Source organism: Chionomys nivalis, chromosome 5, assembly GCF_950005125.1.
Source record: "Chionomys nivalis chromosome 5, mChiNiv1.1, whole genome shotgun sequence".
In the NCBI taxonomy this organism is placed as follows: Eukaryota; Metazoa; Chordata; class Mammalia; order Rodentia; family Cricetidae; genus Chionomys; species Chionomys nivalis.
In genome coordinates this window covers 40,665,418-40,691,505 of record NC_080090.1, presented here as the reverse complement: position 1 = coordinate 40,691,505, position 26,088 = coordinate 40,665,418, and positions in this window count along the sequence as shown.

Below are 26,088 nucleotides of genomic sequence, written 5' to 3'. Positions count from 1 at the left end.
AGATATATTTTCAACCTGGCTATATTCTGTTAAGCCATTGGCTGAAAGCAACTCTTTTATCAACCATGTCATTCAACTATGCAGGATAGAATTTAATTCAGAAACCTATTTTAGGACCTACTATTTTCATAGATTTTGAAAAAAAAATAGTCATTCTTTTTCTCTGTAGCCATACAGACATACAAAAAAGTTAAAAAATATCAGTAAGAAGTGAAAGAAATTTAAAAATATATTTCAAGAAAGATGGTGTGGTGCAAAAGTATAGAAGTCTTTTCTCCTGAACAGAATTTGTCCTTTCTATGCTATGACTGCCAAGCACAATTTCACAGCTTTTGATTTAACAACAGTTCTTCCAGGACCACTTAGTCAGCAGGAATGTGGCCAGTGATGAAGTACCTGGGCTCCTGGGCAAGGCTGTTAAGCACTTCACGATGATTTGGTTCAGTAAAGCTGTTGTTGTTGTTGTTGTTTTCCCCTTTGTCAAATAAGACTGTGGGAGTAGCAAATAAATACTTGATTTTACTTAAGGGCACTCTGGGTGGTGCAACTCAAACCTGACCCTGCCTGGGTGACCAAGGACCAGAGCCACAGAGAAAAGCCAAATAATACTGGTCTAAAGAGAAAGAATTAAAGGGAGAATGAGAGAGAGTAGTGTGGAAGGCCTTCTGTCTATGTGTTGTTTTTATTGGTTAATGAATAAAGAATTGTTTTGAGCCTATGGCAGAGAAGAACAGAACTAGGCAAGGAAATCTAGGCTATATGCTAGGAGAAAGAAGGGTGGAGTCAGAGAGAAGCCATGGCCACTGCCACATGGTGATACACAGATTAAATGAAATGGGTTAAATTTATATGTAAGAGTTAGCCAATAAGAAGCTAGAGCTAATGGGACAAGCAGAGATTTAATTAATACATTTTCTGTGTGATTATTTTGGGGCTAAGCAGTGTTCTCCCTCCTACAGATTGGTGCCAATGTGGCTATCTAAATACACATAAAACCTGAAAGAACTTGGAAAGAAATTCTAGTCACAAAAATACAGAGTTTAACATAGCTTCTTGCTGTTTGCTGGTAGCATGCTGCAGCAACTTTAAGAGAGGTATTACTGATTCAGTGGTAGCAGCCACACAGTTTCAAAATGGCATCTTCCCAGCTATGGGCCATGCTGCATGAGCTCTGACTTGGGAGAATGAGTATTTGAATGGGTTTTTTGAGCAGACTGTTGCAGCTTGATTAATGGTGGCATAGACTGTCTGTTTGCCTGAGAATGGGGCAGTGTAAAAGTCTCTCAGAGACATGAGCAGTTCCACCATGCCGGCAGTACCATATATACCATAGTAATGGTGCAGATTAAGTTTTAAGAAGCACTTGGCATTTTAAAAAGTGCTCCTAGACAGTAAATTATAGATATGCAATAAAGACAAATCCTGATGAGACATAGTATTGGATAAATGTACGTAGGCTTGGAAAAAAGTTGAAAAAGAGTTGAAAAAGAAGTAAATGTTTTTTTTTTTAAAAAAAGGTAAAGTCTTTAAAGAGACAGAGTAAAGACAGTTATAGATTATAAGGAGTAAAGAAAAATAAGCCACACAAAATTGAGAGCCTGGATTATGTATATTATTGTGTCTTCTTTGAATTTTTTGACTGTGAAGGAGCTAAGTACAGAGAGACATTTCATTGGATGGGCTGATAAGCTAAACCAGCATGTATATTATAAAAGTATCTTGATTTCAAAATATGGATCTAAGAATATGTTGCTTTTGAAAAGAGGTTCTTCTCTTGTTTCCACAGAGGATGAGAACCTGTGGGTTTCTTCCAGACTAGTGTGGTTTGATGGAGCAAGACCCCCTGAAAGGTTGCCTTGAACACTTCTCAAAGAATTACTTTGCCCAATAAACAGCAGGAAGAAGTTAGAACAGAACTATGTCCATATTCCCAAATATTGTTTGTAAATGTTTCTTTACATTTAAAGTGGGATATGCTATTGAGATTTACATTGGTATGGATCTTGGTCTATTGGTACAAATTTAAGGTCAATTTTGTTATATATATATTTCTGTTCTTGATTAAGGTATTGTGTTTGTGTGACTCATTTAAAATGTAATGCATAATTTAGAGATACAAGTTAATAATCATCTATAATACTCAAGCTTGTACTCATGTTAGGTTTTCTAGATATATATAGATTTTAGTTAGGTATTCTTCAAATCGTTTAGCGACCTTCAAAATATGGCATTTAAATATTTTAAGAACTTAGGACTTTTCATGACAGTGAGACACATCTACTCCTGGCAGAGATACATCTGCTCCTGGCAACACCAAGATACTTCAAGAGGAAGATGGTCACCAAAAAGCCTCCTTATGGCATTGGTTAACCATTTGGGAAAGAAACTGATCTTGTCTGAACATGCAGGACCCACAGAGAAATGACTGCTGAACTTACCTAAAGGTGATATGATCCTTTGGGGTTCCTGCTTCATGAAAGAATCTGCTAGACATTTTGCAGGATAAAGAAAAAAAATTCCTGCTTCATAGAAAAGTCTGCTAGATTCTCTCGCCCTATAGGCTGAAGATGGATGCCCCAGTGTTACAGGAGAACTTTGGGCGACTGTCCAGGCAGCAAAATGTCTCTGTCAATTCTAGAGTTTTGGAAGTTTTCTCTCAAAAATCAAACCCAAACCCAACACAACAAAAAAGCACTCCAAACCAAGAAATAATGAAACAACACCCTCTTAAAAATAAATAAAACACTAAAGCAATGAAATAAAAACACACCAATAAACCATTCAGTCTACTATATATTGGTCAACAGCTCCTGAAGATGAGGTTTGCCCTGGAGTGACTGATATAGCCAATGCTACTCTATTGAAGAAAACACATTTTACCTTTCCTGTAAGTATAAATGACATTTCCCAGTAGGTAAAGGTTTAGTTGTTAATATTTACCCTAGTGATGAGGTTTGAATTCATTTATTTTTTAAAATATATAATAAAAGAAAATACAATAAGATAAAAATCATCACATCAAGTTGGACAATATAAAAAGAAAAAAGAAAGGAAAAGAACCCTAGAGAAGTTCAAGAATTAAAAATCCACTAACCAGCAAATTCACATCAAATTCAAATAATTATATTCTGCCTGGGATAAATTTAAAGTATGCATGAAACATAGACATTTGTCACCAGAGGTCTAGAATTCAGGAGGGAATTAGTGACATTCTCACGATTGTTCAGAAGTTAAAATTAGTAATACTGGGAGAAAGGGGGAGAATTCAGACTAGAAATAGAGATCAGCAGTGGCAAAAATAAACAACATTTAAGTAACAATTCTGGAGGAAACCAGATGAAAGTGCTATAATGTACTCCAAAGGAAAAATATATCCTGGCAGGAATAGACAAAGAGAATATTAGTTCTGTGAGACCAAGTTGAGCAGGTCAGTTACAACCTATGTAAGAGCAGTCTGAACAGCACAGTGATAATAAAACTTTAACTTTTGGATGAAAAGTAAAGATGAGAAATGCAAATTGGAAGACATGCCTGTCAATTAGTTTTGCCATTATCATTACAAAAAATATCTGACTGGACAGTAAATGACAAATAAGAATAAATGTTGAAAGACAGTTTGTTTTTGCTAAGAGTTGGAAAGAATAATTAAATATATAATAAATAATTGCATGCATGCATGCATGCATAATACATGTTACATGAAAAGGAGAGTGAATTAATTTCAAAGCTGTAAAGATCAACAATAGAGCTTCTTCTAGTACCCAGCAGCACATTGTGAACTGCCCATTGGACAGTCTGGGATAGAGGCATTATGAGTCTCAGTTCCTTTATCTAAGTATCTAAAACAGTATCTGGATTGGAACTGGGAATGTGAAAATTCAGTGCAAGAAAGGTAAAATATTATTTTTACATAGAGCTTGGAGATATTCCGAGGGCATAGAGCCAATGGTTTGCATCAATTTGGCCTCTCTAAAGCTTCTTCCATTAAGAGAGAAAAGTTGGAACTGAAGCTGGAGAGATGGTGCAGAGGTTAAGAACACTTGATGCTCTTACAAAGGGCTAGCAATCAGTTCCCAGCACCTACAAGGTAATTGCGAACCTTAACTCCAACTACAGAGTATATGATACCATCTTTTGGTTCCTGTGGGCCCAAGACATTCATGAGCTGTATATGCACATGTGTGTAAAATTCTCATGAAGATGAAATAGAAAAATAACCAAATTTTAAAGAGAAACACAAAGAGAGACAGACACACAGAGAGATCATTTCTGCTACATTTTAGTACGTCATTATATATATACATATATATATATATATATATGTATACACACACACACACACACACACATACATACAAATAAAAGTCCAGAAAAAGCAAAAATTCCTCCTAAATAGAAACATTCTGTCTTCACACATTGAATCTGGAACATGAAAGAGTCGATTAATATTTAAGTCATTTTAAATTGTTGGTTCTCTTTTTGGTCTTTTTCCTTTCTTTGGACACTCCAGTTAATAGTATTAATTCCCTATGCTTAAATTTCCCATGCCCAAGATTTGTTCAGTGGACAATGTGTGAGCACAGCTCAAAAGAGATGATTCTAAACATTATCCCCAGAATACACTCAAGGCTGGATCATCCAAAGTTCATCCAGGCTCTGATGAGACAGTGTCTTATTTAAGATAACGTCTCCAGAGATCTTCTGGCATCCATTATAGCAGGCCTCTCTCCTGGCTAAGCGATGTCTCACAGTCCAAGCAGAACTTTGAAAATTTTTTTTTTTTTATCTTTCCCTGACAGTGACAGTCAAGGCTTCCCAGCTGAGAATTCTTAAAGTGTAATCAGATTAGCGGGATATGAATAAGTATAATTTTTGTTTTATTTTAGTGATGGTACCTGAAAGACTAAAATTATAGTTTGATGCTTTCAAAGATAGCCACAGGAGCTTATAACTGAGAGTCACAAAAGTCACAAAATCTGATGAACCAGAAAATGCGTCAATGCGTTATTATAATGCTATACCCAGAACAAAAATCATAGAATGCAAATGTTCCAGAGGTTTGGGAGAGTAAAGATAGCAGATATGTAGCCTTGAGCCAGTTTAGTGGTTTTGTCTTACAAATTCATAAATCATATCTTAAAATTCTTCATAAAACTAAGTTGTTTGCCATTTTTATACTTAAACAACTATTGTATCTGATACTGGAACAAAGCAAAAACTGAACCATAAGCAATAAATTCATATGGTTTGTTTTCGGTTTGAGATGTGTAGAGCTCTTCTAAGAGTTACAAGTGTGCAGGAGGCACTGAGCAACTCTGGGCCTCTGCTGTACTAGCACCTGTTGCCTGCTCCTCTCAGAGTTCTGAGAGCTGGAAAGTTGCAGGTAGTCTGTTATGTGAATATGGATCAGAACAGGAAGAAGCCTCAAACCTCAGGATACTTGTTACGCTTGTATTTGCATCCTGAACCAACAGGATAGGGACTTTGGAAGGGAGACTGTGCTGGAAGAGTGGGAAGACTGTAAATTCTCCAGAACATCAGGCTATAGGAGAAAGGACAACCACTGTTGCCTACCAAATCAAATCACCAGCCTAAGAATTTTGGCTTTTCCTCTACACTGGCCTCCATTTCTGCAAACTCATATTAAACATTGCTCTGCTTAACCTAGGCTCTTGCATCTATTATCACAGAAAGAGGGTCTTATTTCCCTTGTGGCTGTATGTTTAGAAGCAATCAAGGCCAGGAAGAGCTGGCTGTTTCTATGATGCAAAATTTCTGGAACCTGAGGTGGAATCTGCTTTCTCTTTTTTAAACTACTGCAAATTATGCCATCTCTTAGACACAAATTAGTAGCTGAATTTTTAAATGGTACATGATTACAAATCACCTACCTGTGTGAAATAAGTCTTTCTGCCACAGTTTACTATTGTTTCACCTATGACTCAAGTACGAGGGTGTCTATGGTTGTTTGTAAGGTCATTATCTAATCTTGAGAATTGCAAATTTCCAGGCTGCTCCAAAGGGATTTCCAATTTGCAATGACATTCCCCAAAATATGTGCTTCATTGTGTATATGTACCATGTTTTCCTTATTCATTTATCAGTTGATGGACATCTAAAAGGATGCCATTTCATGGCTATTGTGAACAGTGCAGCAAGGAGCTGTGCAAGTCTCTGAGAGTAAGTTAGACACAAAGTCCTGTGGGTATATGTCCTAGAGTGCCATTGATGAGCCACATGGTCATTCTGTTTCAGTGGTTTAGAAACTACCGGATTAATTTTAACGTGGCTATACTAGTTTGCATTCTCATCAACAGTGTATAATGGTCCCCTTTACACAGACCAATCACCAGAATGAGGGCCAGAGTTTGTGAGACAGGAAGGGGTAGGTGGTGGGTTGACCCATACTAAGCGTGTATGAAAAATGCATGTGGAAACACACCAGTTTTTAAGCTACTTAGAAGTACACCAATTAAAACGGAGTTGGAATAGAGGTCTCCTCTGCATGAACAGACAGCCACATTCCCAGAAGACATGAAGTATTAAACTAAAATTTCATTGCTAATTATAAAATGACTTTCTATGAGTTTTTGGTCAGGAAGTTTCCAAAGGTCAGCCCACAAAATAACACAAGCTACTGACTGCCATTGCCCTTAGTTCCTTACCAAATCTAGATGATAAGACCCTGTGGCTGAAGAAATCATACACTTTGTTTATAGGATGTTGAGAAGTTAGTTTCAAATCAAAAGGACAATTCATCCTTGTGAACTAGCTTTCATAATACTGTTAAGCTGTTTGGAGAAAAGAGACATCAATCAATGATGTCACTAAGAACTGGTTCCCACATACTGCAAAACCAACATGACAGGCAAGTTGGTACCACTGGTATATTAGGATCACAAAGTCTATCGGATGATGGAACACACTCTTATTTGACTTGAGGCTGGTCCACAAGGGGAAATTCATTCCTGATGGTCAAATGCCCAAGGTTAGTGAGGTTATAGGTCCTCGGTGGGGAACCTACACTTTTTATTTGGCTAAGTGGTTGAGTTATCAAACTGCTTTCTGTATATTTATGTTTACAGCCATACATTTATGCTGCTCACAAACTTGGCTAGAGAAGTCTGTTGTAGAAGGTGGTGGTTAATGCCGAGACTCATTACATATCAAGTGTTCAGAAGAATTGACTGTGTTTACTCGTTCCTAAACTGGACACCTTTAAAAGTCTGCTTCTCCAGAATATGGTTCGGGAAACAATTCCTGAGAAGAGGCATTAGAAAGATGTTTAGAGCTCAAGGATGGAGAGAATTGTGGAATACTGCCTTCTAAACGTAACAAGACCATTACACTCATAAACTCAACATAGCTGTGGTTACTTGAACAAAATCAAGAGAGCCAAAATTTTATTATGGATCAGGGAGGGGCACATGAAGCCCCATTTCTAGCTGAGTTGCTTTTCATATTCATTGGCTTCTGGTAGAGGTAATATCATTTTCCTGGGGGTGCAGCCACTACTAGAACACCTAAACTGCAGTAGAATCCCCTACACACACACACACACACACACACACACACACACACACACTAAAAACGTACACTTAGGTTACTGGGTAATCCTAATAGAACTCAAAAGGATGTGTATGTATATATTATTTATAAAGACTCTAGTTTGGAAGGGATGTGGGACATGAGAAGTCTGGGATGAGTTAAGGAAGTAAGGGGTAGACATTACCAATATACATTATACAGTGTGTATAAATTCTCAAATAGTAAATTAAACAGTTATTAATATATGATTTTTTAACTTCCATGATCTTAGCTGGTGGCTTTGGGAGGAAGCAATACACAGAAAGGCAGGACTTGTCATGCAAAGTTGCTTACATTATTTTAAGTTATTCTCAGAAGAGAGGGTTCAAAATAATAGAAGTGAAAAAATGAAACAAAAAAATAAGAGCTCTTAAATAATGCAGCTGCAGCAAAAAACCTTAATCTTGGCAACTGACATTCATATCCCCAACTGACTTATATTTGATTGTGCCAAATGAGTAATACTTGTGAGTTAATACAAATTATTTATAGAAATTCTCTTGTCTCTCCTTTGGTCACATTTGTCAGAGAAGCATGGCTCCCCATAGAGCTCTATACTAAGCTATCTGTCAGGAGTAGTTTAAATTACTCATGTATTTTATTGTAGGGGAGCAACCGGACACTCTCTTCTATTTGTTCATTGTGCTGATTGAGTCTTTATCCAGGAAGGCAGGAAACAGGACTCTGGGGATCAGGCATTTCTTGTGTCTGACCGGCTGGCATTGAGCTTGTTCATTTTGATTTCTCTCTCTGTCTTACTCAGTTTAAAGTTTCATGGAAGAGGGAACATGACTAACAGATTCTTTCCATAGACTGGATGGATCTTCACTTGATTGCTGCCTTTGCTATGCAAAAGATTTTTGTTATTCTTTTAATTCAGTGTCTCATATATGCATATATACATATACATCACATGCATACATTTGTGTATGTATTTAATAAAGAAAAAACTAATTTTCAGAGAGATGGATAAAAATGAAGACCATCATATGAAATAAAGTAATATACACTTTGAAAGAGACTTACTATATTTTCACATGTAGCTCTGTGGGTCATGACCCCTTTGGGGGCTGCATATAAAATATCCATGCATTGTAGCATTAGGAAGATTGAGAACCACTGGTCTAAATACATGTAATATATAATATAATATGTATTAACTTTAATGACATGGGAGTAAAAGGGGGCAGTTTGATGAGAGGAATGGAATTAAGGGGACTAGGAAGGGGTAACAGAAAAGTATAATGAAGGAAAGAAAGACAAAAATGTCTTCTATCATATGTAAACTATTGATTCAAATGTTGGCTAGATTTATGACATTACAGCAGAAGGGAGGTTATCTGGGCAAAGAAAGGAGAAAGAAAGAGGAAGGGTAAGATTTTGTAATGCAGAGTGACTGTGAGCACAGTACATGGATGCATATGCTGACTCAAGCCTATATATATAAAGCCTTCTTTCCTTCTTTCTTTCTTTTTCTTTCTTTCTTTCTTTCTTTCTTTCTTTCTTTCTTTCTTTCTTTCTTCCTTCCTTCCTTCCTTCCTTCCTTCCTCCCTCCCTCCCTCCCTCCCTCCCTCCCTCCCTCCCTCCCTCCCTCCCTCTCTCTCTCTCTCCCTTCCTTCCTTCCTTCCTTCCTTCCTTCCTTCCTTCCTTCCTTCCTTCCTTCCTTCTTCCCTCCCTCCCTCCCACCCTCCCTCCCTCCCTCCCTCCCTCCCTCCCTCCCTCCTTCTCTCTCTCTCTCTCTCTCTCTCTCTCTTTCTTTCTTTCTTTCTTTCTTTCTTCCTTCCTTCCTTCCTTCCTTCCCTTCTTCCTCCCTTCCTTCATTTTTCCTTTTTTCGGTATTTTGCACTTCCCTTCTCTTTCCCTACCATGTGATGGCATATTTGCCGTGTGACAGATCTCCATTTGTGTAACTCAAATGGCATAGCTTTTTTTCCCCTTTTATTCTTCATTTGCCTTTTCTGGGTAGCAGCTGAGATTTATGACTTGTCTGCACTGGTTTCTTTCATTAAATTCCAACATAATTTCTTCTTTGAATAAACTTCAGCCTCTCTTGACTTTCAGACTTCTCTTGCTTTTGAATTCCTTAATGGGCAGAACAAGACTAACCTGTTTCTGCAGCTCCAGGTAGTGAAAATTCTGTGATGAGGTACATTATTTTGTGTGCATACTGTACATAAAATAAGCTTAACTAAAACAGCAATGGATTTTTTTCTTCCAATATTTTTCCATTTCTTTTAAGCAAATTGTTTGAAGTGGCATAATGTTTCCAAACCTGGGGTCATAGCCCATGTCTGAGCAAGTTACATCTGTCCACACATTCTCCATAAAATAATTAAGAGAAACAAATTAATAGTGAAAAGCAGAAAACGGAGATTTAATCAATATGGTCACATTTGAGAGAGGAACAAGAGATTCAGGGACTTCCAAAAGGCCATCTTCAGTGTCTTAAGATGAGGGTAAGATTTGTGCAGAAAGCAAGAAATATGTATAACTGTGCAGTCTGGATTAGGTATGGTCCCCTGCTCTTCAGTGCTCCCGTCCATCTTTCCTGCCAGGTCATGACAAGCTGTAAATCTTTCTCTATGTGACAAATTCCTCCTGTGAATGTCTCCAGGAACTTAGATTTTTCCATACAGGAGATTCTTTGACAAATTCCCATTTTTTGCATTCCCTTGCTTCATTGAGAACCAAAGAGGGAAGCAGAGGAATCTCCCTAGAATATATTCTCTGCTGTCAGACAAGCAGGTTGCAGTGCAGGACTTTATGTATGGATAGTATAAAAAAAGGACATTAATAAATCACAGCCATATATTTTTGCCATTACTGGTTTTTATGTACATATTTTATTTAAAAGTAATATTTTATGTGCCAAATGATGAAAAGGATTTATAAAATTATATATATATATGTGTATATATATACACATATATATATATTAGAATTCAAGCACAGCAAACAAAATGGACAATGAAAGTTTTAAATTCCAGCTCTGATTCTGAAGTGACACTTGTACTCAGTAGCTAGACAGTAAGCTGTGTCCTCTGCTGACATGTAAATTCTTCCTTTACAAATCTCTGCCTGTGAGTAAAGGTTTATTCTCTGGCCTTAAATTGCCAATCTCATTTTAAATTTCTACGTTAGCATTTGTTTTGTGAGTAACTCTTTAGAAGAACCTGACTCTTGATTGGATGTTCTTATTCGCACAGAAATACTGCTCAATTGAAGGTCATTTAGTTTGTGTGTCTCCCGCTTAAAGGTCTCAGTACGTTGGAGACAATCTTGTTTGAAGGCATTCTGCTTTTTAGAGTGAAAGTGGTTGAGAAACTTATGGCTGGACTGACTTTTTCTACTTGATTTCTGTTGATGCTAAGTCAGAGCCTCCACTAGTCTACACAATTTGATTTTGGGAGTTAAGGTCACCATTTGCCGTGTTACATACATTCTGGTTTAGAGGCATAAGAGACAAATATAATGAATATCCTGATACTTCAGTATTACTCTCTCCTTGTTGTCAGCTTTTATTGATGTTGAGAATTTTCAGAACCCAGAAGATGACATGTGGGAAACAGTGTGAACAATGTTACTGACTTTATGTTTGTTAGACATGAAAGTGAGGATTCCAATGAACTAACATTTTCAAGGAGTTAATGAATTGCTGTGCTTTCTAGACAACATTGCATGTAGAGGTAAGTAGAATGCAAAGCATGCTTTAGGTTACAGAAGAAAGTTAGATAGAAATCCCAAGTCAGATATGACCTCCCAGTCATATATGATCACCTAAGTCAGATATGACCTTATTTCCAAGTCTGTTAATAGCACCCAAGTCAGCCATGTCTAAAATCTCAGTTCTGAGGGCTAGAGTGAAATTGCTTAACTCTTATGAGAATTGTATTCCCTGTACCAATGCTAGACAAATGACAACCACCTCAAACTCAAAACCTTGAGTTTCAAAACCCCACATGTTGTTAATGTATTTGCCTCTCATGTGAGTTCCAAAGTTATGTTTTCCTGCTTTATGAATGAAGAAAAGATACCCAGGACAACTCTTTCTATTCATTTTATTTAAATTAGAGTCTACGTTTTAAAGAGAAGGTAGGTGTTGGGGAGACAGCTCCTTTGGTACAGTGCTCACCATGAAAGCATGAATACCCATATGTAATTCTCTGCACCCATGTTATTAATGCCAATACTGGAGAGGTAGAAGAGGAGGATTCAAGGGCTTGCTGGACCCCCATAAACATTATTAAGAACGACATTTAAAGTCAACTTCTAGCTCCCATACACATGAATACACACCATGTACACACATATTTCATTTGACATTTAAGAATGGGAGTTTAGAGAGACAGAAAATCTTAAGAAAAGGATATTTGTGGATACCCAAGAAAGGTGGATAGAGAGTTTACAAACAGGAAGAAGAGAAGGAGGAGAGGAAGAAGATAAAAAAGGCAGAGATAGATGGAGGAGATTTGCTGCCCTTACAAATCTGACATGTTATTTATGTATGCATACTTATGATAATGAGAAAATAAACTATTTTTTCCCCTTATTTAGGAAACACATAAGATGAGAACTTTCATTCATAGCTAAAACTTGTATGGTTGCATTCAGAAGGAAATAGAATTCTATTGACAAATTCCTTCTAAAACTTAGGTTTATTTCACAGTTGCCTAGGGAAAAAATCAAACAGCTCTGAAAAGAGAGCCATGCTGGAGACTCAGCTCATATTGGCTTCGTTTTGGTAGTAGTTTCATGCTTCTTCAGCACCATAAGTACATAAAACTAACTACTAGTCCCACAGGCTACATGTCAAATTTTAAAAGAAATAAAAATATTCCCTATGAGGTAGGCCATTGTTATTTGCTATCTGAATAACTGAAAATGTATAAATCTCTTCCTTTCTAAATCTCTTCCTTTTTCCCTTGCCATGGAATTGGATTGAAAATTGTGAACTTAAGCATGTTTGAAAGAAGGGAGCAGCATTTCTCAGTCTCTGTGGGCACTTCAGTGAGAGTGTAACGTGAAGCCTGGGATTTGTGTGGCTACTATTGTGCCATACAGGCATGATTCTATCTTAGATTGGATCAATTATTGCATTCTTCCAATTTCTCTGAGATCTGTTTGTCCCCTTCTCTAGAAACTGGATGGCAGCTGGGGAATGCCTGACTATACTGAATGCTGTGAGGTAGGTCTTGGGGAAAGACAAACAATGCTCCTCTGCCATTTTCAATAAAAAGTGATGATCTTTGTTCTGTTTGTTGTTTGAGATAGGATTCACTCTGTAATTCAGCATAGCCTTGAACTTATGTCCTTGCCTTTGCTTCCAGAGTACTGGGATTACAAGACTCACCCTTTTTATCATTCCAAACAGGACTTACTTTCAAGAGTCTTCAATGTGAATATACAAAGTGAAAATGGAAGACAGAGTAATACTGATCTCTCTGTGTCCAAAAATCCTGTGTAACTCAGTTGCACTTTAGATGCACACCTGCACATTTGACAAACTTGTTGACACTAGAGTTATCTTCTGACTAAAGGGAATCATATGATTTTCACTGCTCTGGGATGATATTTAAAACCAATCCTCAGATATCTCTGGCTCTCAGGCCCTTTTGGAGATTACCTCATTTTAATCTGAATTTGCAGAAAAAAGAATCCTATTTATTTCTTTGCCTAGTGCTTTCTTCTGAACTATAATATCTTAGTTATACTAATTGATAATCAGCCAAATTTACATAATTATAAGACATGCTTTATAAAGGTCAGAAATATGAGAAGTATTTTCATATTCTCTTCAAAACAGAGCAAAATAGTTAAAGGATAGTGGCACATGTTAACCAATGTTATGGGAAGTTTACCAGAGATGACCACACAGACACAATTTATAGTAAATTAAAAGTCTTTATTCTGTCTGCTTGGGATCACAGTGTTTGGAGATCTGGGTGTAGTCTCAAATGTACAAAATGTGAGGTTTTTAAAGTCAGAAACCATGGCTTGGTACCTTGTTGGACAGTGAGAGGGGGACTTCTCAGAAATAAGCAGTTTCAAGAAAGCAGTTTAACAGAGATTAAGACAGGAAGGTAGGTAGAGGGACTTCTGCACAAACAGTTTAATAAGGCTAATTTAGTGAGACCATCCTTTCCTCAAGCTGTTAGAACGGAGTTGGAAAATTTTCCATGAGATTCCCTATCAAGAAAAACAGATTATATAGATAAACCTGAAAGTGGCCTCAGCAATAAACAAGATGTACAAGATGAAGGACACTGTCTTATACAGTCACACTCAGACTTGCAACTTGTTCCCAGCATGTCACAAGAAAGTAGAGTCACTTTATGCCTTGTACCTCACACTGTGAGCACTCACAGGTCTCTTTACTCTCCAGATCCACTAACTGCCCAATCAAAGATAATTAAAGACTTCAATATCCTCTTTGATGTGGGATGTCCTTTTGTATAGGTGTTGTTTTTATTGGTTGATGAATAAAACTGCTTTTGCCTATAGAAGAGAAGAGTAAAACCAGGTTGGAAATTTTACAGTTACAGAGAAAAATGGTAGACAGAGTCAAGGAGACATCATGTAACTGCCAAAGGAGACAAGCACCAGATGGAACCTTATCGGTGGGCCACATCCCTGTGGCAATAAAAAATAATAGAAATGTATTAATTTAAGGTATAAGAGCTAACTGGAAATATACTTGCATTTTTGGCCAAACAGTGTTGAAGTTTCAGTGTGATTTTTTTCGGGTCTGGGCAGCTGGAAAACAAAGGAGCACCAACATGGGACAAGGACATCTACATAAAACCTGAAAGAGCTTGAGAAGGGATTGTAGACATCAAAGAACAAAGTTAAGCATGACTTCTTGGTAGCTATGTTTTTTTTTCAAATAAGATCTCTTCCCTGGCAGTGAGCAGAGGTATAGTTTCTTTAAAAAATGGTGACCTCCTGTTTGTGCTAGTAGTATGAACTCTGGCTCTTTTGGGAGGTCCTGCACTTAAATGGGTTTTTTAGCAACATGCTATGAGTTGGTTAATGGTGACATAGATCCACTGTGTCCTTGGATCTGGGGCAACGAGCATGGTTCACAGAGGTGGTGAATGAATCTCTTCTGTATAGAAAAGCCAAGAGAGGTGGAGCCAGCATTCAGGGCTGCCATGACCATACTGCTTACCATTTTAAAATGTTCCTTGTAAGAAAATGATCAGACACACAAAAGGACAGGTCAAGACATAAAAGACCACTAAACAAGACACAATATGTTTAAAGAATGTATGTAAGCTTAGGAAAGAGAGGAAAAAGATTATAGAAAGATATAAAAAGACAGATAATCATAGATTAAAAGAGTAATGATAAGAAAATAAATATTAAAAAGTAATATTGTAATAAAAATAATAAGCCATATAAAGATGGAATATACATAAAAAGCCTGAATTATGCATATTATTGTGTTTTCCTTGGATTTTTTGACTGCAGAGAGACATTTGATTCTGGGGGCTGCTAAGTTAAACAAACATAAATGTATCTTGTCTTCAAAATTTGGGTCTGAGGATGTGTAGCTTTGGAAAAGAGGTTCTGCTTTTGTTTCCATCGAAGATAAGAACTTGTGGATTCCTTCCAGGCTAATGTGGTTTGATAGAATAAGACCCCCCCAAGAGTTCTTCTTGTACCTTAAAAATATTTCTCCCAACAAAAAACAAGAATCACAAATTTCCAAAATGATAGTCTATAAATGCTTGTTTTAATAAATCATCACTGGTCACAGTCAATTTCTTTTAAAAAATAAAAGAGATATGACATAGAGATAAATACTTTGCATTGGTATGGATCTTGGTCTATTGATACAAACTTAAGGTCAATTTTGTTATATGTATCTGTTCTTGTTTAAGGTATTATGCTTAGACATCTTATTTAAAAATGATGTATAATTAAAAATTGCAGATTAATAGGTAGTCATTTAAAATAGTCAAATTTGTGGTCATGTTAGGTAGGTTTTTCTAGATATATAGAGATATATTTTAATTAGATAGATAGTCTTCAGCACTTCAAAGATCTACAGAATAAGGCATTTAAAATGTTTAGGAACTTAGATATCTCTCATCAGTGAGACATGTCTGCTTCTGGCAGCACCAACTACTTCAGAGAGGTTGATGGGCATTGAAGAAACTCCTTATGGAATTTGCCTTAAATGTGACAAGGCAAGCCACCTGGGCAAGAAACTGTTCTTGTTTGGACTGCTTGATGTTATGCTGTATGAACTGGACATGCAAGACCCACAGAAAAGTGACTGCTAAACATTCCAAAAGACTGCATGGTCCTTTGGGGTTCCAGTTTCACAGAATAAATAGCAAGAAATTCTGTTAGATACAGAAGAATGTAACTAACAAACTGCCAAAATAGATGAAATAACCTTTCAAATGTCCTGCTTCATGAAAATGTCTAGCAGATATTATGAGCTTGTAGGCTGAAGATGGATGCCCCAGTGTTACAAAAGAAATTTGGATCACTATGCATGCATGGAGATGTCAATTATAGAACTTAGGGAGTTGCTTACAATGTACTTTTTGTTTACTTAGGAAATATTATTATATACTTCTGGAGTCTTTGAAGAGTTGAAGGCAGATAGTTTTAGTTTTCTTCAGTTATGATAAAAGATAAAACAGATATGAAACTTTAGACTCACAAAGAAATATTGTAACTGTAATCCTTCTTTGATAACTGTTTTGAATATGCAATTTTACTATTTTAAAGTTAAAACCTTTTTTTTAATTAGACTGAAAAGGGGAGATGATATTGGATGTCCATCTGTATATTTGTTACTTTTATTGGTTGATGAATACAGCTGCTTTGGCCTATGGCAGGGCAGAGTAAATCCAGATGGAAAATTCAAGCAGAGATAGAGAGACAGTAGGGAGAGTCACGGAGAACTATATAACTGCTGAAGGAGACAGCTGCCTAATGGAACTTTATTAACAGGCCACATCCTCGTGGCAATACAAAATAATAGAAATGAATTACTTTATGGTATAAGAGCTAGCTAGAAATATGCCTGAGTTGTTGGCCAACTCAGTATTGGAATTAATAGTTTCTTTGTGATTATTTTGGGTCTGGGCAGCTGGGAAATGAAAGAGGAGTCTTCATTTATGCCTCTAGGATATTTTAGTTGCTGCACTAAAATGAAAAAATAGCTCCATTCTCCCAGCAGACCCAGTCCCTCAGGTTCACCCTCCCATTGCAACAGAACAACAGCAACAGTCTCCCTGTCCCACCCTAATTCCTGTTGATCCCAGAGACTATTCCCTCCAGATCTGCCTCCCTCTGCTCTTCTCTGCACCCCAGCATCCACCTCTAGCAGTTCCCTATAAACACACCAGTTGAGCAGATCATCAAAGCAACCAACACACAGCTATCACATTCTTTGACACATACCATCAAAACAAGCAACACACAACTATCACATTCTTTGACACAGAGTATCAAAACAAGCAACACACAACTTTCACATTCTTTGACAACCCAGAGAAGAAGCAGAAACCAGGGAAGAAAACATTCACTAAACAAAGGCAAACTCAGATATCAGCACCTAGACCTGTAATGATCCCAATAGCAGATGCCAAGACATCACTGTAAGACTATAATCATTACCAACCACAGGAATATATCTGCACTAGAGACAAGCTGTCCCAGCACAGTGGGACCTGAATATTACAACATACATGATGGTTAAGAAAAAAGACCTTAATATTAACTACATAAGATAATAGGTGTCTTTAAAAAGAAAATAAATAAATCTCTGGAAAAAAGACAAAAAACAGTTGAAGAAAATGAATAAAATAGTTCAAGACCTAAAATGGAAACAGATGCAAAACAAAACAAAACAAAACAAAAAACAAAAAAACAAAAAAACAAAAACAAAACAAAAAAACCACAAACTGAGGGAATTCTGGAAAGAAAAAAAATTAGTAATGCAAAGACTAACTCCAGAGGCAAGCTTCAGCAACAAAATATAAGAGAAGGAAGAGAGCATCTACTTGGCCCCTATGCTGCTGCAGCTGAGCAAAGGGCATAGACAGCTCTTCAGCACCCATGCCACTGCTAAAGCAGCAGCATATAGGCCAGTGAAGTGTGGAACCAACCCTCCCAAGTCCGTGCAATCAGGGCCAGATCAGCCTCAAAGTGGCTTCAGGCAGCAGGCCTGGCATCTGCAAGGCCTTTGGTGCAGTCTCTGGCAATATCTGGATCTCTGACCCACTCATGGGACTTTCTCCAAAATTGACCACATACTGGTACACCAAGCAAGTGTCAACAGATAGAAGAAAATTGAAATAACACCGTGCATCCTTTCAGATCACCATGGGTTAAAGCTGGATATCAACAACAACAGAAACAATAGAAAGCATAGAAGTTTAAAAGCTCATTATAGTTTAGAAAATGGCTCAAGATAGAAAAGAAGAAACAAATTAAAGTCCTCCAAGAACTCAGCATACCCAAATGTGTGGGATGCAATGAAAATGATGTTAAGGGAAAGTTCATAACACCAAGTGCTTACTTAAAAAAAGGAAGCATCTCATAAAAGCAACTTAATAACATACCTGTAAGCTCTAGAACAACAACAACAACAACAAAATGCACAGCCAAGAGGAGCAGTTGATAAGAAATAATTCAACAGAACGTTGAAATCAATAAAATAGAAAAAAGGAGAACAATACAAAATATCAATGAAATGAGTTAGTTTTTTGAAAAAATCAGCAAGATAGTAAAACCTTTCTCCAAAGTAACTAAATGACACACAAATAATATTCAAATTTACAAAATCAGACTTGAAAATGGGGACAGGACAACAGAAACTCTTAAGAACATACTTCGAAAACCTGTACACCACCAAATTTGAAAATCTAAAAGAAATGGATAATTTTTTGATAGGTACCATTTGACAAAGTTAAATCAAGATTAGAAAAACAATTTAAATAGAGCTGCAACTCCTAATGTAATAGAATGAGCCATTAAAGTCTCCCAACCAGAAAAAGCCCAGAGCCAGACAGTTTCACCACAGAATTCTACTAGACTTTCAAAAAAGAGTTAAAGTCAAAGCTCCTCAATTATTACACAAAATAGAAATAGAAGAAACATTTCCCGATTCATTTTATGAGGCCACAGTTACTTTAATACCTGAACCACATAAAGACTCAACAAAGAAAAAGAATTACATTATGATTTCCCTTATGAACATAGATGAAGAAATACTTGATAAAATACTTACAAGCTCAAAGCTCTGTAAGCTCATTCACCATCATCAAGTATTCTTCATTGCAGAGATGAAGGGATGGTTCAACATACAAAAATCTGTCATTGTAATTCACCACATATGCACACTGAGAAAAAAAAATCACATGATCATTTCATTAGATGATGAAAAATTCTGGCAAAATCTAACACCCATTTATGATAAAAGTCCTGAAGATATTAGGGATATAAAAGACATATCTAAACATAATAAAGACAGTTTACACAAAGCTTACAGCTAATATCAAATTAACTGGAAAGAAATTCAAAGACATTACTCTAAAATCACAGACAAGAGGATACAAAATGGAAAGAAAGAAATCAAAGGTGAAGGCTTTGGTCTTGCTGTATTTTGTTTGTTGGTGTTTGGTGTTTGGTCATGGTGTTTGGTTGTTGTGTCTTAGAAACCTGTTCTTTTTTAAAAGGAGACAAAAGGGCAGTATATCCTGGGGAGAAGAGATGAGGGGAGGAAGGAAAAACTATGAAAGGGATTAAATTGTGAGAGAAGAACCTACTTTCAAAAACAATAAAATAAAAACAAATTTTAAAAATTGAAGGAAGATGGTTTTATTCTATAAAATATATATAAAATAGAAAAATGAGTTTCTTTTCTACTTAGCATAAGTACTTCTCTATGTTACCTTCTAAATGAAGTAAAGAATACTTTAAAACAAATACCATTCTCCTTACTTAATTCCTTTAAAACTACAATTTAACTTAGTCCAAATATCCCTAACAGGATACAGAAAATGAAGGAATAAATTTTCAAAAACTCTGTACTGTGTACGTTGTTACGTACTTCTCATCTTAACTCAGAAACAGAGTGATAATCCAAAGTCATAGGGCTGTTCTACCCGCTTTCCAGAGTAGCACTGCAGATCTTTTTAAATCTCCCTTCTTTCTAAGTATAGATATTGCTAAGCTCTGGAAAAGGAGGAAGATGGGCTTTCCTTATTTTGCTCAGCAATCATTTACTAGAAAATGGTATTGCTTCTTAGTTAAGTTGCCTTTAAAAATAGGGTCTCTAACAAATGATGGCTCCCCTTAAGCTGTTTCAACATAGGATTTTGCAATAGCGACGTGTGTTTAGGAGAAAGTGTACCTGACTTCCCTGAGTCAGTTATATGCAATGTGCATTCATGGTCATGCAAAGCACAGGAGTCAGTCAGTCGCACAACCTAGAAAGCAAATGCTACAACTTTACATGCTCTCCAATGCTATGATCCTTTTATAGAAAGTTAAGGTCATTAAGCATACTTCAGTCTACAATGGTTTAAGTACAGAGGGGTTTACCAGAAAGAACACAATACTGGTATGGTAATTCATGCCAGTAAACCCAGCCCTCAGGAGGTAGAGGCAGGAGGAGCCATATTTAAAGGTTATCTTCAACTATGTAGTGAATTTAAGACAAGTCTGGACTACATGCAATCCACTATCTATCTATATCATCTCCCTCTCTCTCTCTCTCTCTCTCTCTCTCTCTCTCTCTCTCTCTCTCTCTGTGTGTGTGTGTCTCTCTCTCTCTGTCTCTCTCTGTCTCTCTCTGTCTCTCTCTGTCTCTCTCTCTCTCTCTGTCTCTCTCTCTCTCTCTCTCTCTCTCTCTATATATATATATATATATATATGCACACAAATAGAGGAAGTTAATTTTTAAAGTATAAATCATGTTGACATAGAATCAACTTAAAAATCACTGTGTTTCCAGTAACTCAGACCTGTGCAAAATGAATCAGACATCTTAAACTTGTCTTCTTTCTGATGTTTTGGTAGCTACACATAGCTTTAGACCCATGGAAAGGACAATCCAACTGCAGTTCTCAAAATTTTTATCTATAAGCTAAAGACACTGTAGAAAACATTTGCAGCAACTGAAATACATAGTCATTTCTAGGGTGCTGCTTTTTGCACGGCTTCTTATTACTTCAAGTCTGGGAAAATCTTGCAAAATAAAAGCAACTAACTTGCTATATAAATATTCAAGATTCATTTTTTTTGCCAATGGAAATAGTTACATAACATGTTATTTATCTTTCATCCTTATCTGACCAATTCTTTAATACAAATCTTTCTTTTCAAAACTTTGGACAAGGTACTTTAGTCTACTAAGAAAATAAAAAGGCATTGGCATTGCTATTTACTTTTTCCCGTCAGGGTCTGAGCTCCTATGCTACACTGTCTGAAAATGTATTCATTAATCATATGAAAACTAAAGTAAAATTAAAACTCACTTCCTCTTTTGTGTTAGCTAAAGTTCCAGTGTTTGCTAGTCACATGTGGACAACAGCTACTGTATTATAAATACAGAGAAGAATCTTTTTCATCAGCAGGAAGTACTTGATAGCTCTCATCTGATAAGTTCCCCGGACACTTATCTGAAAACACTCTTGAATTAGTTACCTTTCTGTGATTAAACATCTTAGCCAAAATGACTTAGAGAAGGAAGGGCTTGTTTTGGCTTACTGGTTGCAGAGGGAGAAGCCTCCGTCACCATTAGAGTGGAGAAGCTGGGGAAATATGGCAACAAGCATCAGACACGGCAGCAGCAAGAACAGCTAAAAGCTCACATTTCTACCAGGAAACAGGAAGCAACAAGGGATAATTCTGAAACGGCTCAAGTCTGAAACCTCAAAGTCTGAACCCTGTGGCACACCTCATCATTTCATCCTTCCCAGATGGCTACCAAATGAAAACTGATTATCCAAATGCCTGAGACTTAAGCAGGGTAGGGTGATGATCCACATTCAAAGCACCACAGGATTAGGTATAAACAAACGTTTAGGAAAATAATTATCAGCTGAAGACTAGAGGTCTTATGTGTTTTTCCACAAGGAAGATGGAAATCAATTTAAAGGAATAATTACAAAGAGGACAGTTCTAGCACGTCGATAAAGTGAATGTAGAAATGATAGCCTTTCGGTGTCTTGAGTTTTCCTTTGGACTTTCAGAGATATTGTCCCAGTCTCCTTCCTACAGACTGACCCATTAGAGTCCAGACCGTCGGTTCCCTAAGTAACTGTGCTGAGTCTACAAATTATCCTCGCTATCTGGGTAACACAGGTGAGTTTTCACCTTCAGAGATAACAGACCAGCTGATCTCCTGACATCTCCATTCAACTGCTGTTGTCTCTTGAACAAGGCACAGTCAATACAGCCGCCTGAGAACCAATTCTGTAGTCCTGTCTTAAAGATGGTCACATTGGAGCCTTCATCCACCTAGATGTTGGAACCTGGCCATCAGGCAGCAGACATCTTTTGTATAGATGCTGAAGAGCGGCTTTTCTGGCTTTCACCTAAGTAGCCTTAGTTAGGCTTGGTTTAGTTCATGTTAACTTAGCGCAGAAATGGTAAATTGCTTCTCTAGTGTCCATAACACTGAGATTTAGCTTCACTTGTCTAAATCACATCCCTTGACTATTGTAAAACTTTTAAATTGTGCTAAGCAAAATAGGAAATAAAGTCATCTCTTCTCACCATATTTATGAGATAAAAGACTTTAGAGAAAAAATAGAGTGTTGACTACTAAGGAAAATAGGTATGTTAGCACAAAGAGAAAGCTTCCTACTTGTAAATACAAGATGTATGTGCAAAGGAGTAAAAACACTCAAGCATATAAAGCTGCATTAAATCAGGCCATTTTCCAAAGATCATTTTTATTAATAAAAAAATAAATACAGACTTCCGTCCATGGTGCCTCGCTCTGCCAAGTTTTAAATCCTGGGACCTGTTCAGGACAGCCTCTCATTTAATATTTTCTTTTACTGATTTAGCATTGACTTGGCCAAACTTTTCCTGTCTGCCTGCCAAGACTCCCTGTGTTATTTAGTTGACAGCTTCCTTCTGGGGGCTAATGGGTTTTGTTGTCTGACAAATGAATTAACAACACAGCCCACAAGTGATTTCTGGATAACTAACATACAGTTGACATTTCTGTGAGCTTATGCTTGGAAAAACATTTGTTTTTGATGGTTGCTGCTATCTTCAGTATTGCCTAAAATATTTCCAGCTCCTTTTTGTAATCTTTGTAGAATAATGAAAGTGTGTCTTCTTTCAGGCTGGACCCGGCTGTGTGAGTTTTGTTCTCATGCACTGCTCCCTTTTCTCCTTTTCTGATACACCCGCTTATTTAAAAATGGACCATCCTCAAATACAGGGCTCAGTATGCTGGTTGCTTTTGCTCTCTCCTGAGTAGCTTAAGCTGGAGTTCTGCACTGGGAATAGTGAGCATCTGGATAAAGTTGGACCATTCACTGGGAGACATAGGAAACTTAGAGGGTAAGGGAAGTTCTTACTACAGGAATAAATTGCTTTCTAAAGAGTAATAGAACTGAACAAAGCATATTACTTCTCATACTGAAGTGTACAGATTCTCTTCTTTTTCTTTCTTGTTTAAAAATAATTCAGCTAAAATCACCCTTCATTCAACTAACAGAAAGTTGAAAAAAAAAACGTGTGTACTTCCAAATCTACAGGTTTTTTTTTTTCACCTGTAGACAAATTAGAGATAACAAAGGTTTAAGGTACTACACGAATACCTCTCCTTCACATTGTTTGTTTCATATTATACATTAACATTTTTATTTCTTGAAAACTGGGCTTTTCTTTCCAAGCCTTTAAAATGCTCTGATATCACAGTGATGGAGAGTGGGGGTTGGAGGTCCAGAGACTGGGCTGGGGGAGTTTGAATTTTTTTCAGACACTGTTTGCCAGAACTTTCTTAAATGACCTTGATAACTTGCACAAAACATGAAAAAATGTCTTCAGTAGGATGACCATGCCAAATGCACGTCTAGTTTTGTGGCTCATGGGTGAAACCATTTCTCACTTGCTCCAGGGCCCTGCATCCCCTCTTTAGTTTCTTTGCCAGGAATGTGGGTAGCATGCGTATGAACTGAGAACTGTCTCCCCTGCTGGAGATATTTCTAATGTTCTTTGTAGATAGGCAAATCAACATGAAGGAATGTACTCTAACTGGATATTTATAGCATATGAGTGGTCCAAATCAAAGGAAATTTGGCATCACTTAACAAAAAAGTGATCCGAGACATCATCCTTAAAATGTTCATATATTTTTATACAGTGATTCATTTTTAGTAATCTTTGTTAAGACTAAATGTACAAGAGAACATGTTCGATAAAGGTATCCACCAACACTAATCTGAATAGCGGCAGCATGTTGTATTACCTATTTCCTCTCTGTGTGGGCTTCAAGATCTATGTGTGTCCTGTTACATGAGCATTGTTTCCTTTGTAATTTAACCTTAATTTTAATTATGTGCATGTACATGGCAGTGACATTTTGGGCCCTTGAGTTCAGCTTCCCGTGGAGGCCAGAAGAGAAAATTGTATCTTTGGACTGGAGTTATAAGTGGTTATGAGCTGCCTGAATGGGTGCTAGGAACCAAAGAGCAAATACTCCTAACCACTAAACCATCTTTCCAGTCTGAACAGTATTGCTTTAATAGTTAATATTTTTTTTTTGAGACATGGTTTCTCTATGTAGCTTTGGTGCCTCTCCTGGAACTAGCTCTTGTAGACCAGGCTGGCCTCAAATTTACAGACATCTGCCTGCCTCTGCCTCTCAAGTGCTGGGATTAAAGTCTTGTGTCTCCACCGCCCGGCAATAGTTACTTTATTTTTAATTTGTTACATAATCATATGTAGCTTTCAAAAATATGAAAATATAGTACAAGGAAAGTAATACCCTTGTTACCCGTGACCTCAGCTGCCTTCCTTTTTCACCCCAACCTTGCATGTACTTCATGTGCTGCTTTTAAGTGCACATGCAACTGTAGTCCAGGCTTTTGTTCTGCTTTTTGTTCACAGTGCACACTCTCCTATTCACATAATTTGGCATAGTATGTTTGCTACATAGTAATATGGTTAAGTTCTTTCCACATAAACACATAAAAAGACTTTTATTGTTTTATAGGTCATAATTCCATTGTACATTTAACTAGAATTCTAATGACAAACATTCGAGTTATTTTTTCTTATGTTAACATAAAAAGTACTGCATGAATAAACTTACACATACATAATTTTTCACTTTGTAAATGTACTTCAGATTAATTCCCCAGTAATGTGATCACTGAGTTAAAAAAAAATCCTTTAAAATATAACTAGAAATTGCCAAATTGCCTTTTACAGTGAGTTTTGCCAATTTGTTCTCCCATCAGTAATGTTTAACTATATTTATTTTTCCTTAAGCCTCACAACAAAGTGAGCTGTGAAATTTTGGAATTTATAACAGCTCAGTTGGTAGAAATGGTATCTCAATCAATCAATACATTTTCTGTTGTCTGTTGACTACCCTTTCCCCCAGCAAGTAAATATGTTAACTTAAAATAATTGTGATTTGTTTCTCACCAATATGAACTCGGACTCTGTGATTCTGCTGTGTTTATTTTGTGGTTGCTCATTTGGCTGGAAGGGAGACAGGCAAGCTCTCTGGTCGTGCTGGATGCTTTCATAGAACAGTTCCAGAATTACAGGCTGTAAACTCCACTGTACAAGTTTTCATTGCATTTTCTGATATCCCAGTCACAAGATTCAGCAAGTCAAAGTGGAAGGGACCATAGAAGAGATTATCTGTGGAGCCACAATTCACAGTGGATCATTAGGCCGCAGTCTGTTTCCTGCAAACAGTAAACTTTTCTTTTCTTTTCTTTCTTTTCTTTCTTTCTTTCTTTCTTTCTTTCTTTCTTTCTTTCTTTCTTTCTTTCTTCTATCTTTCTTTCTTTTTTCTCTCTTTCTTCTTTCTTTCTTTCTTTCTTTCTTTCTTTCTCTTTCTTTCCTTTTTCTTTCTTTCGTCCTTCCTTCCTTCTTTCCTTCCTTCCTTTCTTTCCTTATTTTGTTGGTTACTATTTGAGAAGTTTCAGCATTTTTTGTTTGTTTAATTAATTTTTAATTTAAAAGTTCCTCCAAGCTATATATTGATCATACTCATTCCCATTCCCCCATCCTCTCTGATTCTTCTGTGCCTTTCTACCATCCAACTTCATGCTTTCTCTCAAAAATAAAACTAAATGCCCTAATAAACAAAATCAACAATAACTTAGCAGTACTTGATAAGTAATTTTTATCAGATATTAATTATATCTTTAGTTATAAACAATTTCCAGAGTTGTATTGACTTTTTTAGATTTTCAGATACTCTCCATTTCCTAAGCGGATTGGTCATTTCCCTGTAATTTTAGTTGCAGATAGTTTCCATTGTCACAGAGA